The sequence below is a fragment of the Mustela putorius genome, unplaced genomic scaffold (genome assembly GCF_011764305.1).
Source record: "Mustela putorius furo isolate JIRA1106 unplaced genomic scaffold, ASM1176430v1.1 tig00004007_pilon_pilon_pilon, whole genome shotgun sequence".
Taxonomy (NCBI): Eukaryota; Metazoa; Chordata; class Mammalia; order Carnivora; family Mustelidae; genus Mustela; species Mustela putorius.
Window position 1 is genome coordinate 6,317,269 of NW_025422145.1, and position 9,408 is coordinate 6,326,676.

The following is a 9,408-nucleotide window of genomic DNA, read 5'->3' on the forward strand; positions in this document are numbered from 1 at the left end:
TCTATGCTTCAACGTGTTTAGATTCCACATGTAAGTGAGATCATACAGCATTTATCTTTCTTGGTCTGGCTTATTTCACTTAGCATAATGCCCTCAAAGTTCCATCCCTGTGGTTGCAAATGGCCGATTTCTCTCTTTGCTTTATGGCTGAATAGCATTCCTGGGCACAAGTATACACTGTATCTTCATCCATTGATAGTCACTTCGGTTGTTTCCATGTCTTGGCTGTTGGAAACAACGCTGCAGTGAATCCATATCTTTCCAAGATCCTGATTTCATTTCCTTTGGATCTACACCCAGAAGTGGGATTGCTGGCTCATATGGTAGTTCTATTTTAACTTTTTTGAGAAACCTCCGTACTGTTTCCCACAGTGTCTGAACCAATTTACATTCCCACCAACAGTGCAAGGGGGCTCCTTTTTCTCCACATCCTTGCCAGCGCACGTGTCCTGTCTCTTTTGTCATAGCCATTCTGCAGGTGTGAGGTCATCCCTCATCATGGTTTTGATTTCCATGCCCTTGGTGATCCGTGACATTGAGTGCCTTTTCATGTCCCTTGTACTTGTATGCATACTTGGCATGTACTTTCACGTACTCGGCCATCTGTACGTCTTCTTTGGAAAGATGTCTATTCAGATCCTCGGCCCGTTTTTAAATCACATTTTTTTTTTTTTTTTTTTGCTCTTGAGTTGTATGAATGAGATAGCCCCATTTTTAAGAGTACAGATGGTAATATTCCATACATGCCATTCTTTGCTTTTGTCACTTGAAAATAGATCTCCAAACTTGCTTCCCAACATCTCGCACAGATATGCCTTATTCTTTTTGATTTCTTGATTTTTTAAAAAGATTTTATTTATTTATTTGACAAAGATCACAAGTAGGGAGAGAGGCAGACAGAGAGAGTTGGGGGGAGGCAGGCTCCCCACTGAGCAGAGAGCCCAACGTGGGGCTCGATTCCAGAACCCTGAGATCATGACTTGAGCTGAAGACAGAGGATTAACCCACTGAGCCACCCAGGTGCCTCTGATTTCTTGATTTTTAAAGTTTGATTTGAAACATGTCAAAGCGTGATGTGGCTCAGTTAGAGTCACAGAACCCGGCATTTGTGGGGTGCTGACTGCCCCAAGGGTGGGTCACCTCCTCCCATTGACCCCACAACCCCGCAAGGTGGGTGCTTTTCCCAAAAAACAATGCAGGTTCGTGAACTGCTCTTATAAACAGGTGAAAAATAAAAACCACTAACTTTCAGGGAAATGTCAAGTCCTAGATCTTAGAACTCCCAGATGGTAGGGTCTGTAAGACCTCCCCTGTTGAGGTTAACAGAACAATAAAATACTAATGAACAGTATTATCATATTTCAGTAATACAGAGTAATGTTATAATATAGTAATAAATGAGCAATAATATCCTATCATCAGGAGAAACTGAGAAGTTACCCCACAGGGACTGAGACCAGGACCAACAGAGCCAGAGCTGGTTCTGGGGCTCAACTGTGGACACGGTACCCGAGCCCAAGGGTCCAGGCAGAACTCTGCCTTTCTCAGATCTCACTCCAGGAAGGAAGAAGCTTCCAGAAGGGGAAGTGGTGCTAGGAATCAACCTGGAACTGGCCTACCGGCCCTCACGTGTGAGATGAGAGTGGGGTAGAGGGCACATTCCTACACCACAGCCTACCTTTCAAGCCCCAGAACCTTCTGGGCCCTGGCAGCTGCTCCTTCCTGTTTGGGGGGATCCTGAGCCAGCAGGGTCTGTCGGGACATCCTCAGGGCCTCTGCCAGTGCCGGGGCCCCAGGCAGTGTGCTTGCCATGTCAGAGGAAGGCGCTGAGAGGAGGACCACAGTGCCTGCCTCCTAGGTACGGTGAGGGTGCAGCTTAGCTGGGTAGCTGATGTCTTGTGAGCCTTGTGAGCCCTAACGGGCCCCGTGTGCCTCAGGGAGGGCCTTTGCCCAGAACCACACTGCCCCCGTGGAACGGGCTCTTCGGGGAATGCTGTTCTGGGCTCTACGCCACGCAGGCTCTGGGTTCAGGCCTGATGGTGATTCGTCCCAACTCTGACGCCCTCACCTTTCTGTGCCGCAGTTTCCCCATCTGTAGGTAGCATGGGCTTGGTCCAGGGGCCGCCTGAGCCCTTGGGAAGAGCTCTGGCCCACGGGGATGTGCAAGAAACTGAGAATCATTTCTGAGCAGAGCTGGTGGCCGCGCTGGGCTCCCTGATTCCTGACGCGCCAAAGAAAACCCGTTTTCCCCACCCTGCCCTGGGCCCCTTCCGGGCCCTGTCCCTGCTGCTGTAGCTCCTGAGGGAAGATGTGGGAGCTGGCAAGCCTGTCTCCAGCGGGTCCTGAACTGCCGGGCTGGGAGGCCAGAGGGAAGTGAGTGGCTGAGGCAGAAAGGCGGCTCTAGGCTCTGAGTTTCTGCTCAGAGTCTCCTGGGGCTTCTGCCTTTCCACCTGTCCTTGTTCCCTCTGTCCCTTTCTTCCCTCCTGCATTGCAGTACACATAGCCACAGCCGCTCCTGTCCTTTCCCATCGGCAAGTCTTTGCACGCAGGCAGCTCCCACAGCCTCCGGTCCCTCCCTGGCCTTTCAGACATCCCCCCCCCCCCAAACCGCCTCTGTCTAAGACTCTGCCCAGGAGTCCGCCCTGAGCTCCTGCTCTGCAGGCCCCAGAGGGCTGGGATCAGATCTGTGTCAGCTGTGCAGCCCAGAGACAGTGGGTTCTTCCCGACCCCCAAACGTTGAGATACAAGGTGCGGTCCTGGGAGAAGCAGGGAACAGAGGCTGCCCACGCCCGGGGCACTCGAGGTCTGAGAAGAGGCAGATGTTAAACGAATAGTTATATAACTACCCCATACAGTCCCCGAAGGCAAATGCTGTGCCACGAGAGTGTGTAACAGGGTATGTGACCCGGCCAGGGCTCTGAGAAGATATCTGGAAGAAGTGACATTAAAGCCTAATCTGAAAGCTGAGGAAGAACAACCAACCAGGCCAAAGGAAGCACAGGTGCAAAGGCCCCGTGGTCATGGAAGATGCAGAGGGGACTATGGGAGAAACGCCACAGGCACACAGAGATCGGGGTGAGAGGCTGTGGGCAGAGGTAAGAGGGCGGCGGACTTGTATCCTCAGAGAAATTCAAGGCCATGAAAGGATTTGGCATCCCTGGGGAGATGGGACCCCAGTCAAATGTTAAAAGCTAACTATGTTGGTCTGTCCTCATGGAAAACAGATCTGAGGGGCTGGGCCAACAGGGGCTCCCACAGCCCCTGAGTCCCTTGCACTGAGGCAGGGATGAAGAGACAAGGAGTTTGGAAGAGTTTTAGCCCGGTACAGAGAGAGGAGTGGGAGGACTCGGGGTGAGGCCTGGGACAAGGGCCGACAAGCCTGCTGTGCCCCAGCCGCCCACCAGTCACCAGCCAGACAGCAGTCTGGGGACCAGAGCCATGGGCCTGGGGGACACAACGGGTGCTGACCCTGTCCCCCAGGGAAAACACATCCCAGGAGCCAACACCCATCTCCCTCCCAGAAACAGGCCCTCTTGGGAGGAGACTTTTGAGCCCTGCCCTTCCCGGAGCGCTGCTGGGTGACCCTGGGGAGGGGGGAATCTTGCCTGCCTTCTGGGCTGAGAGCCGACCCACAGCTGTCCCCAGGCTTCCCTGGGGACCTGGGACTCCTTCTCAGGAAGCCTCTGCCCTGCTCGGCCCCGCCCCGCCCTCGAATGTCCCTCCAGCCTTTCAGGAGGCCCTTGCCAAGTCCTGGGGACAGGTCGCCAACAGGAAGAGCTGATGTTCCGAGGAGGAGGCAGGGAACATGGAAGTGAATGAAGTAATTGCATGATACATTTCAGAGAAGCATCATTGTCGTAAGGAGTGATGGGGAATAAAGGGGAGCGTGGGCTGGGGGCTATGTCGGAGAAGGGTCGGGGTGTGCCCCTCCCACCCCAGGACACAGAGCTGAAGCCTGAAGGCTGATGAGGAGAGCACTCCAGGCAGGGGATCTACCACGGCCAAGTCTGGAGGTGGGAACAAAGAAGCCAGAGGACGGAGGCTTCTCCAACCACGAGTGGAGGCTGTGGTGACTGTGACCCTGGAGCAGGAGGGAGAGGTTCACTCCCTTAAGCCACCTGAATCTCCCTTCCCCTCTACCCTGGAAACCCCCTCACCCGTAGGGCCCCGTTGTAGCCCTATGCGGGGTGTTTCCAGAGACTGCCTCCCCTCCCCCGGTTATAGGTCCTCCCTAGGGTGGGATTTCCCCGAGACCTGACCCAGAGAGGGGAACTCTTGTTCACGGTGAAGTCCCCATGGGCGGACCTCCCACAGCGCACCAGGCCTGAGGCCCACAAACCCTCCCAGCTGGGGCATTTTACAGATCAGGAGACCCAGGAAGACGTAGGATTCACTCAAGGCCCCATGGTGCAGAAGGCAGGAGGCAAGAGGCAGGATTTGAACCGAGCTCAGAGCCATCCCGAAGGTTCGCCCAGTCCCATCAGAGCCTTGGGACAGTTTTGTAATGGGAGGAGCTGGAGATTCCCATGTCCCGTTCCTCCTTTCATGGCCCCCGTTAGGATAAATGTCTCCAGCAGCTCCCCAGTGTCTGATCCAGACACCCCAGAGCCATTCTGAATCCTCTGTCACTGTTCCCTCTCTTCCCAGGGCTGGTCATTCCATGCCCCTTGATGGGCTTTGTGGCAGCTTTAACACCCACCCCGTAGGTAGTGGTTCTCTCTCCCTCTGTCTTGAGGAAAAGGGAGGAAATTAAATTGTACCAAGTTATCATTGATCTAGAGAAAGCCACACTGAGGTCTGTGGGCACTTTCTCTGAAGATAGACCTCACGTGATTGCTGTATGTGCCATGCATTGACAAGCCTGGTGTCCCCAATGAACCCCACAGGTCCTGCCGGTCAGCAGGTGTCCTGTGTCCTCCCCCATCCTGGGGGGGGTGGGTTCGGAATCCAGATCTGCTCAGACAAATGAGCAGTAAAGAATGCCACAGGCACTAGTTCCTAACAGCAGTAACCAAAGCTAACGTTTCTTTTTGACTGGTGACATGCTGGGCTCTGTTCTGAGTGTCAGGTCGTGTGGTTCACAACACCCCCCCCCCCCATCAGACCGACGTTATCATCCTCTATTTAACAGATGGGGAAACTGAGGCACACAGTGCAGGCGTGAGTGGCCAAGGTTCAGAAATGTTAGAGGCGGGGTTTGAACCACCCCACAAAGTCCAAACCCTCATCCCCACCCCTCCCCCGAGACACACAAAAGGAAAGAAGACAATAATAGTATAATAATCAGCAGGTGTCACCACTGTTCAGTGGTCCAACGGGCAGGTCCCGCCACGTTCCCCTGGGCACCAGTCAACCGCCAGCATGGCTCTGTTCCAGACATGGCGCGTTTTCTGCCATCCTGTGAAGCGTGTCTTTGGGGAAAGATACAACTTCCTCTATGTTTCTTTTCTTTTTCTTTTTCTCTTTTCCTTTTAGGGGCGGCTTCCTATAGATGACCTTGATTCACTGCCATCCCGTGCCCCCTTCCCCCCCACCCCGCCTTCCAGCCCCGCTGGATTATCCTGCCATAAATCACATCCTTAGGTCATTTCATCCATAAATTCTTCCAAATGTATCTCTGAGTGATAAGAACTCACCCTTAAATATCCACATTTTCATTTAATTGTCATTCTCGCACCTACACAAAGTTAATGATTGTATAATATCCTCTAATATGGCATCTTCCCACCATTGTCTCCTAAATGTGTTTTTTTAATGGGTGGCTGGTTCACATCGGTGGGCCGAGTCCATACACCGCATCTGGCTGATGGAGCTCTTAAATCCCTTTTAAGCTATAATGATTCTCCCCTCTTTATTTCCTCGTGTTTTGATCATTACAGACCTGGTGGAGCTCTTGCTTGTGATCATTGATTTCCTGCCTCTTTAACGGCCTCGAGCAGAAGTTGTGGGGGTCGAGGGTAGAGGGTGGGGGGATTGGAGGAGTACTGGTCCAGCCTCCTGGCCTTGTGGAGAGCCCGGGATTTCCATCTTAACTGGTTGTCTGAAAAGAAAGAAAATGAGGTCTGGGTAGAAAACAGAGGCACATTGAAGCTAGCTGTAGCTAAATATATCCATTTGTGTATTTCGTCACAGTGCTGTCAGTCCCACCTTCAAAGCATATCTGCCCACCTCTTAGAGCTGATGGTGGCCTGCCAGGGTGGTGGCTTTGGGGAAGAGGGAACAGCACCCACGTAGACTTGATTGGGTGCTGTGTGGATGTGGAGGAGGACAGGAGTCGTCCAGGGGGCTCCTTTCTTGCTGGGAAAAACAACCTTCTTGCCTCCAGCTCATGTGCCCAGACCCCTCTCCTCAGCTCAAAGCAGCAGCTGGGGAGGTGACACACACACAAACACAAAATGAGGGTGACTCACTCCTCAGCATGGGCCACCGGCACCCACGCTCAGCCTTCCAACGGCGATTAGCCAACAAGAGGAAAGAGGGGTGAGCAAGGAGGTCGATGCCAGAAACAGCCGCTTCCCAGCTTCCTGACCTTAGTCAGCGCAGTACCTCTCTGAGCCTCAGTTTCCCCATCTGGGCAGTGAGAATGCCCCTTGGCTGGGCGTCACAAAGAATTATGTGGTGATCCCTGCTCTTCATTGGTGGTCTTGGAAAGAGCCAGCGTGGCCCCAAGCAGGCCAGGGGGATGTGAGGAGTGGCCAGGAGGGAGGCTGGGCGTGATGGCAGCTTGGGTGGCAGCTAACCAAGATATGGGTCTAAGCACTTCCCAGCTGGTCCTTGATCCAAGCCCCAGCACACTGGGTTTAGGCATATCTGAATTGACGAGGTCACAAACAGATTGGGGGTGCTGTCCGTGGTACTGAGCCCCTAGCCCCACCCCACGACTGGGCTCTTCCAAGCTTCTGGCTGGTTTTGTTTTGTTTTAATTTTCCTATTTTTTTTTAAAGATTTTATTTATTTATTTGACAGATAGAGACCACAAGCAGGCAGAGGCAGGCAGAGAGAGAGGAGGAAGCAGGCTCCCTGCCAAGCAGAGAGCCCGATGTGGGGCTTGATCCCAAGACCCTGGGATCATGACCTGAGCTGAAAGCAGAGGCTTTAACCCACTGAGCCACCCAGGTGCCCCAAATTTTCCTATTTTTTTTAAAAAAATATTTATTTATAGGGACACCTGGGTGGTTCAGTGGGTTAAGCCTCTGCCATTGGCTTAGGTCATGATCTCAGGGTTTTGGGATCAAGCCCTGCGTTGGGCTCTCTGCTCAGTGGGGAGCCTGCTTCCTCCTCTCTGTGCCTGCTGCTCTGCCTACTTACGATCTCTCTGTCAAATAAATAAATAAATAAAATCTTCTTAAAAATATTTATTTATTTAAGAGAGAGAAAGAGTGAGCAGGGGGAAGGACAAAGGGAGAGGAAGAGAAGCAGGCTCAGTGGGGACTGAGCATAAAGCCTGATGTGGGGCTCAATGCCAGGACCCTGAGATCATGACCTGAGCCAAAACCAAGGGTGGGATGTTTGACCAACGGAGCCACCCAGGCTGCCCCTTTATTTTCCTTTTCTGCTTTGATGCTGAACATCTAACATTAATGAAGAGGCAGCTGAGAGGATGGCTAAAGGCATGGACTGCAGAGCCAGATGGTCAGGGTTCGGATCCTTACTCAGCCACCTACCCACTGCATGGCCTTGGGCAGGTCACTTAATCTCCCTCATCTGTAAAATGAGCATAGTTGTACAGTCCTCTTATAAGGCATGTTGTAAGGACTAAAAATGAGGTGACTTTTCCTAGAACCATGCCGAGCACAACTAAATGGGAGCCCCTTAGCTCCCTGTCCTGCATTCTTTTGACCTCACCTCCATAGCCTTTGACAGTTTCTTTGATTTTTGCGTGACAGCATGGCCCAGGATCATCTTACATGCTTTCTACCTGCAATCAGCTGTTTCTCACGGGAGTCCTGTTCATTCTGGTGATCAGTGGAAATTAGGGACCACAATCTAGACATTCAGGGTTCTCACTGCTGTCAGGTTATCGTTGAATCTAGGCTTCAAGTTGGAGAAACTGAGAACTCCTTCACATTTAAGACTATGAAGTCTTCATTGAACTTCTTTGATTTTGTTTGGCATCTCTTTTTTCTTACACAGAAAATCTTGGTTTCTAACACATTAATGTGATTTCTTATCTTCTTTATCTTATAAAGCTAATAGTTTCCAAGAAACGATACTAATTTAGTTAGTACCTATTACAGAATGATGGAGGGCAATTGAAGATTGCCTTGTGGTTCTGTGGTCCTTAGGATAAAGCCCATTAGGGATGTACAAAGGGCTGTTTGAAAGATACTTCCAATGATCTTTCTTAGTGTGGTTGCCAAGTTGACCTTTTAGCCAGGTTTATTCATTCCTGTTGGGTTTTTAAAAAAATTTTTATTTAAAGAGATTTTTCCTCCTTGTCTTTGCTTTTACACTTTTGTAAACAGTTTACATTTATAAAATAAGAACTCTAAAACAAGATACCCTCAGGAAAGTCTAAGTTCTACTCTTGTTCCCTTTACTTGTTATCTCCTTCCTTCATAGGTAGCTAGTTTTGTTAGTTTATGCTTTCTGCCTCCGTTGTTTATTTTTGAAAAAAGAAGCAAATGTGTATATACCCCAGACATAATGAGAAGACAGCAAACCCTGCATACGCATTTCTGCTCTGTGGATTTTGTTTTTATTTTTTCACATGAGTCACATACCCTGGAGATCACTCTAGTGCAGTATCTGGAGAGTGTCCCCGCTCCTTTGTACAGCTGCGTGGTGCTCTCCTACGCGGCAGTCCACAGTTGAGTCAACTGATTTCCTCTTGGTGGATGTTTAGATTGTCTCCTTTCCTGTGCATACATGATTTCATGTTTTGGTTAGGGTATTTTTTTTAAAAGAGAGAAAGCACCCCTACATAGTCGGGGGAGGGGCAGAGAGAGAGGAAGAGAGAGAATCTCAAGCAGGCTCCACACTCAACGCCGGGCTTGATCCCATGACCCCAATATCGTGACCTGTGCCGGAATCTAAGAGTTGGGTGCTTAACTGATTGAGCCACACAGGTGCCCCAATCTCACGGAATTTTCTGGTTAACTTTTCCTTAAACTCTTTTTCTATAACAGTTTTAGGTTCTCAGCAAAATTGAGAGGACCTCATGGGATTTTTAATTTTAACTGTAGTATGTATCACATAGTAGCTTGTGGTGCTATGGGGGTACAGAAAAGGGACTCTCATGTAGTCAGAGCAGTCACTGAGAGCTTCTTGGAATAAGTTGTGGTCCTGCCAAGATCTGAAGGATAAGTGGGAGATGGTTAGATGACGAGAGGAGGAAAAATTGTTCCAGGTAGTGGCATGTGTTAAGGTCCTGTGGCAGGAGTGAGCATGATACATTCAAGTAATTGA